At 35.8% G+C, this 7129-nt stretch overlaps 1 pseudogene; it reads right to left on the bottom strand.

Moving 5' to 3' along the window:
- Positions 1-125: 125 nt before the first annotated feature.
- On the bottom strand, positions 126-4315 carry LOC114732638 (aladin-like; annotated as a pseudogene).
- Positions 4316-7129: the final 2814 nt, after the last annotated feature.

Below are 7129 nucleotides of genomic sequence, written 5' to 3' on the forward strand. Positions count from 1 at the left end.
CATCACAAGCAATGCAGATAAAAAAAAAAAAATTTACTTGTTCTGGCACATATCTCTCATTCTAGCTTCATGAAGAGTTTTATACAAAAAGGTGGAACAAAACCAAAACCATTCTAACCAGTAGATTTCTCTCTACCTGCCCGTCAGTGACATTATTTCTGGCAAATCAACTGGTAACAGATGTGCATCTGAAAGAATAATCAAGAAGTAATTATCAGTGTATCACTCTGATTTTAAAGAAAAATTTTCAAGCTAAGTAATAGGCGAAACATGACAGAAAAGAAGCTATTTTGATCCCACAAGCTTAACTATCACTACAGGAAAATATTTCATCTTCTCAATCAGATTCAACCAATACAAACCCAGAAGCATACTATTGATTTCAGCAAGCAATACAATATAAGTGCAAGCTGTTGATATTCTTGCAGAAGAGATTTCCCCGTATCCTCTTCTGCCCCATTTTTAGTAGTAGACTCATTGATATACAATAGCAGATTCCTCAGCTATGATAGCTTTTTCAGTGTTCCATTCTTACCCGTCCATACATTTTTCCCAGTATATCACAAATCATAACAATCTTCGCAAAGATGGGAAAATATTTAACCATCTACTAATTTAATTGAATTATTATTTAGCACCCAATACTTCCATCTTACTGTCCATAACAGATCCAATAAGCATTACATAAAGAACTCAACATAAGAAATTCCAAACAAAGACCATATACCTAATGAGGGAGGCTTTGATGCAAAGTGAACAGATCCCAAGCTTGAAGATTTTGAAAAAGCAAGCAGTATCATGCGCCCATCAGGATCCCATGTTGCACCCTGATAGCACATTATGGATGGCAGGAACCATTGAAGATAATACAGTTACGTGATGACCATCATAAAAAAAGTCACAGTAGCTCTTGTATTTTTAGCGGACTTAATTCCGAAAAGATAACTTGCAAGGAAAGAAAAACTATTAGAGTTTGTTAGAGTTTATATAAAATGCATTAACAATACTTGCTTGTTAGAGTTTATATAGAAAAACTGTTACATGTCCAAGTGATCTCATATTTGACAGTAGCAACTGGAAAATGTCAGTATCGCATATCATTGTTAAGATATTATAATTTGGCATGAAATTGATGAACATACCAACAACTTAAGTTAATGATTAAGAACTAAATATTATGGCTCTAGGTCATTATAAGACTCAAATATATGAAATTAGACCTTATATACCTTTACAAATCCACTGGTTGATGACCATTGTTCAGATGCCCAAGTGTTTGTCTCCCAGAGATAAAACGTTCCGTCACTGTTAAGGAACATAACCATCATAATATGAATGAAAACAATCTATAATTAGTTAATTTTAACATGTTCAGTTGAAAATGAGACTTATAGCATATAACGTACAATTTGGAGGCAAAGAAGTAATCTCCAGTAGGTGACCACTTCAGCATTGATATGCCCCCTAATCCCCGCCGAATTGGTGTCCCGACACCTACAGATAATATGCCAACAAAGAAAAAAAATCAAGAGAGCAGGTATAAACTTAATACTTGATGATTGCAATAATAAACTCAAAGACAATCCAAAGTTAGACTAAGTGTTCGTCCTTCCTCAAACTATATCACAATCAACTCATGATCCTAACATAGAATAAGCAAGAGATATCTGACAAGTTTATTTATTTACGATTCCAAATATTTTATTTTGTTAAAGTGACATTTCAACTAAAATTACCCTAAGCAGGAAACCATTCATAAACAATAGCAAGGTAGTGTACAAACGTGCGCACGCAATTAACTTCCTTATATTTTCTAAGTAGAGCTCAAAATTGGAAATAAAGTTGTGACATTGAGAAATTGAAATTGTAACAAATGCCACTGGAACCAGTATTATTCCCCCAATTTTATTTCTTGATCTCAAGTGCGTCATCATAAACTACCAATGTAATCTGTATATCATTCCCCAACTCTCTACCAGTTTCTTCACACCTAACTCTTTTCTTGCTTGCCAAAGATGCTGTACTTATAAAAATAACAAATAAAAATAAAACCTTAGTCACAAAGTGAGAATATTTAATGATAGACTGAAATTAGAAATTAGAAATTAGGTGATGCGAACCAGAATCCTGGTGACTATTCATCTTCTAGAACTCATGTCTAGCATTCCTAAATTGAACCCTACACTCCAGATGCTTTCTTAATTTTCAAGGTAGAAGTAAAATATCAAACAAATTTTATTTGAATAACATCTAAATTCTTCTAGGGTAAAGTATCTAATAGATCCTCAGAGAATGTATGCATGGGATAGGGTGTTTCCAAACCATTCACATAATTATGAGCAGCCATATTAATGTATCACGTGTATGAATAGAGTGCATTCCACGTGTATACACAGAATCTAAAACTCTGGTCCGAGTAAACGTTTTGAATTTGATGAATAGACCCAAAGCATTATTCTTGACTATGGGCTCATTTTTAGTATTGCTATGTTCTGTCACAATCATTAAATGAGGTAAACGTCTCACAAAAATACAGAAAACGCATCCAAGAAATAGGGCTTTGGTGAAAGTAGTTGGGCTATGCTGTATCTTCATGTCCATATAGGCCACAGCCAATGAGTCCTTAGTCTCAAAAAGTTGACAAGAGTAACAGAGTCAAGAACCGTGAAAAATTGCATAGAACAAGTTCTAAACTTATCCAGTAAAAGAAAGGAATATCAATGTCACATTATACAAATTAAGATCTTGACCATACCTTGAGCAACATCCCAGACGGTGAAGGAGGAGCTCTCATATGAAGCAGAAGCCAAGTATGTGAAAATAAGTCAAGAAAAGTATGAACGGAAATTAAAGTTTCACGGAAAAACTAAAGTATATACCCCAAGTCAGTTTTTAAAACCACCACCAAAAAGAACATACTTTCCATGTGCTTCCAGGGAGAAAGAAAAACAACCACCCATAAAAATGATATTCTCATCTGGAAAACATATATCAAAAGCAAGTAAGCTAGTGGTATGTTTCTTAGGATATCTTCCATCTGGACTCCATGTAAGAGCGCTAATATGTTCATTGTCCTCACTGCGAAGAAAATCTGCCAGGATATACCGAATTCCGGTGCCCCTTGATAAACTTCCTACAAAGGAAGCTGCCCCAGATCTAACAGATGCTGCATTCCCCGGATAAGAAGCAGCCCAAATGCATATTCCGCCCCTGAAAAGTAGATTTCCTGATACAATATGAACAACGCACCATACTATTGGCGGCCCTACCAACAAAATTTGCGTAAAAACCACGCACAAATGGCAATTTCTCACTTGCATCCCACAGAGAGCATCCGGCCACCATTAGGCCTCCATTCAAGTACTCTAACATCTCTCTGGTACTCATTGGCCAACATGATTGGATCCTTCCCTTCTGTTCATAATGTCAAACAGTCAGCAATCATACAAGAAGCAAGAAAGTAAAGCTATTAAAACAGACACGAAACACCTGATAGATTAGATAGGTAAGCTACCTGAATCTTCATAGTCACGAAGTAACTTGACTTGGCCCAGAGATAAACGCAATTATATGCTTATTCTGGTGCCAGCTTACTCCTTGAACATCAACCTCTGGTAGCAAATGCACCTACAAATCGTTCAGAAGACAATATGGCGTGAATTACAACCACATTGCACGTATATCATAAAAAAGGTAGCACGCATCAGAAACATTTTTTCCGTTTCATAAAAGAAAGACGCCATACATCATTAGGGCGAAAAAGGCGTCTAAAGGACTCATTAACTAGCCGTTGCAAGATAGCCAATAGACCTTTTCTTTGGACCCCATCGCCATCAGTTCTTCCATCTTGTTCAGCATCATTATCAGAAGGCGGTGATAAGAGCTGCTCTAGCTGAAATGGCACTGGGCTAAACACCAAGCCCTATGGCAGAAAAACGAGATGAAAGAACAAAATCCATGTAAGTCTGCCTATCAAATTCAATCACACAAAACAATAAGACAGATGAATTCAATCAAGACTAAAAAGGTCACAAATAAGCATAATTTACAAGAAGCTTCCCGTAGGTGTCCTTTGCTCGATCGTCCGAGAGGGTTTCGGCAGTAACTGCAGATTGGAAGAATTAGAAAAGTAAAAAGATCACCGGCAAGAAGAACATGGAATGAAGAGACAGCGCATAAGGAGTAGAGATAGGAAGATAGTAATACTTAGGTCGCGATTGACTTCGCAGACGGTGACAGAACCAGGAGGAGGGAAGGAAGGCATGTCTGAACGGATTTTTGGAAGGTAGGGGGACTGTAGGGTTTTAGCTCGGATCAGCGCTTCCTTGTCGAGCAGCCAACTGGGGTTTACTGCATCCCCCTTACTTCCGAGCGAGCTAGGATAAACGGCGCGAAAAATAAATTTTAAATAAAATTAATTTTTTTCTTTATAAAATTGGTTTTCTTAAGTTTAACTTTATAAAAGTAATTACAGAATTGATTTTTATCAATAAATATTAAATACATCCACGCGCTAATAAAACTTTCCCTTATTGTATCAAAAAAATTTTCCTTGTCCAAAAAAATTTAAGAGATTTTTCTTTTTAAATAAACAAATTTTTAAAAAACTACAGTTTTTAAAAAAGACTAGCTAGACGTAGGCATTATGGGTGTTTATAAAATGATACGGGACCGATAATAGAAATGGGATAATCAGGAGGGACAAATTGAACACTCCTAATAGACATAATAAAACAAGCTTTAATATAAAAAAATAATGTTTTGCTGAAAAAATGTTGATTATCATGCTGTTAGCTAAGCCACCCTAAGTAGAGTAATGAGCACAGGTGAGACTGAATAATTAAAGTAATTATCATACAAAAAACAATTAAAATAATTAGGCCACCCATGCGCATAAATAGAAAAGCAATGCTAATTTTTCAAAATGCTTTGACGGTATATGAAGTAAATATGTGAAGGAGTTTATCTCGATCTATAAAAAAGTGCTTTTCAAAACACTTCTGATGCTTTCCAAACACTCCCTAAGAAACGATCTGAAAGAAGCCAAATGAATAAGGGAAGAAGGCAAGTGCACGCAATTACTTAGAAACCTTGCGCCAGCTGCAAGAGGCTTGTTCTAAAGAAGAGAAAACACCCGCAATGAGGCAAATTCATATTGACACCACAAAAGCCTGCAATCGGATAGTGAAAATACAACTAAGAACGTGTTTGGAATAGTAGTAGCAGAAGTAATTTTTTTCCAATATGACTTTTACAGAAGTCATATTGAATAAAACCAGCTTCTTTGAGATTATTGCATAAGTTCGTTTCAATGACAGAAATCAGATGTACAAAACGTAGATTCAAACATCATTTTTCAACCTACCAGTTACTTTTCCGATTGGGATGCACGTTTGGGCCTCCAAATGTGATCCCAAATACACCCTAATCAATATAAGAAGCTGTTTTGAAAACAATTTTATGATGACAACGCCCAGAAACTCACATTTTTAAAAAAAAGAACCGTAGAACGATATTTGTTGGGCGTCTTAACCCAACAAGAAATAATAGAAAAAGGAGTTTTTTAATCCTGGTTTATAATCCTAATTAATGGGCAGGTTTGAAACTAGAAATTTCAGCGACCTGTGGGTTTTTCTAGTGCACCATCCCACACTCATCAATTGCATTTCATTATCATGCATGTTAGAGATCGGGCCAACTAGCTACGTGAACGTTCGTTTTGGGTATGCAAAGCCACTCGTTCATACAAATTACATCTCATTGTCATACTTAGGGCCTGTTTGGTTGAATCTCATTATATTCTGCAATCCTGTGCATGGTAGTGCAACAAGAATTAATGCAATACTAATCACATAGTAGTGTTTGGTATGTTTATTTTTAGAGAGGTGCAATAAGCTATATTTAATAATTATTTAAAATGAATAAATAGCAAAAGACAATTTTATCCTTAACAGCATCCTCTTTAGACAGGAAGAGAAAGAACAAAGATGTTTCCTATTTTTACTGCATAAATATCCTTCCTCCTTACTTCTCTTTTTGTTGGAGATTGTGCCCTAGGGGCTAATCATTGTGTAATGAACATTGTTGATTTATGAATTTCTTAATTATGTTATCATATTATTTGCATGTTTACTGTGATGACTATCTTTGGATAACTCATGATTTTATCCTAAATGTCCCTGGTCGGTCATCTATGTGGGAGCAGAGATGAAATAAGACCAGTATGACTTTGAAGATGTATAGAGATATAAATCAAAGTCATAGGCACATGTAAGAGTACAAGGTGTTGGACCGACCTGCTATGAGAGAGCTGCATGGGTTAAGTCATAAACTTCTCTCATATACAAACCATGTCACTATGCCCTTTGACCTGAGATCATAATGGATTCCTACATGAGAAACGCTCAGCTTTGACCCAGTCAAAAGTCACTTTTGACCGAGTGATCATAAAGATTATGTTCAGGCTTAGTGGTTTTTCATATGGAGGAATGTGAATGATCAAGATGGAATTTGTCCCTCACATTCGTAGAGAGATATTACTGGGCCCCTCGATGAGTGAGTCTGAGAAATGTATGGCCATACTGTAATGGAAAGGTAGTTCCATTTCTATACTCAGACCATTCGGGAATCAAGAAAGTAACGGTCAGGAATAGGAGGATGACGTTCTCCATGCCTCATCCATGACCAAAATGTCGTGTGACAAAAGAGACGTGATATGGTTGTATGAAAGGTTACATCGTTCATCGATCCTCATATGATTTGGGTAGTCGTGATGTCTTGCTAGAGGCCGCTTACGACTTGTGAGTCATTATAGTAAATGGCTCACTGCCAACTTCATATGGGCCTACAGGGTCGCACACAAAATAGCCCAACACGAGCTATGATGTCCAGATTCATTGAATCTAAGATATGTCAAGATTCAATGAATAATCTAGGGTGGACGTGTATATATATATATAAATTCGGGTATATATATAATATGATATAAGAGATATTTATAAGATTTGATTTATAAGGATAAATTAAATCTCTATCACTTTTAAATTTGAAATTTAGATTGATATGATATCTTATAATATCTCAAATTTGATTTATTAGAATAAATCAAATATAATTCCGTCATATCTTT

Source organism: Neltuma alba, unplaced genomic scaffold (genome assembly GCF_004799145.2).
Source record: "Neltuma alba isolate B1F8T4 unplaced genomic scaffold, ASM479914v2 tig00002565_pilon, whole genome shotgun sequence".
NCBI classification, from domain to species: domain Eukaryota; kingdom Viridiplantae; phylum Streptophyta; class Magnoliopsida; order Fabales; family Fabaceae; genus Neltuma; species Neltuma alba.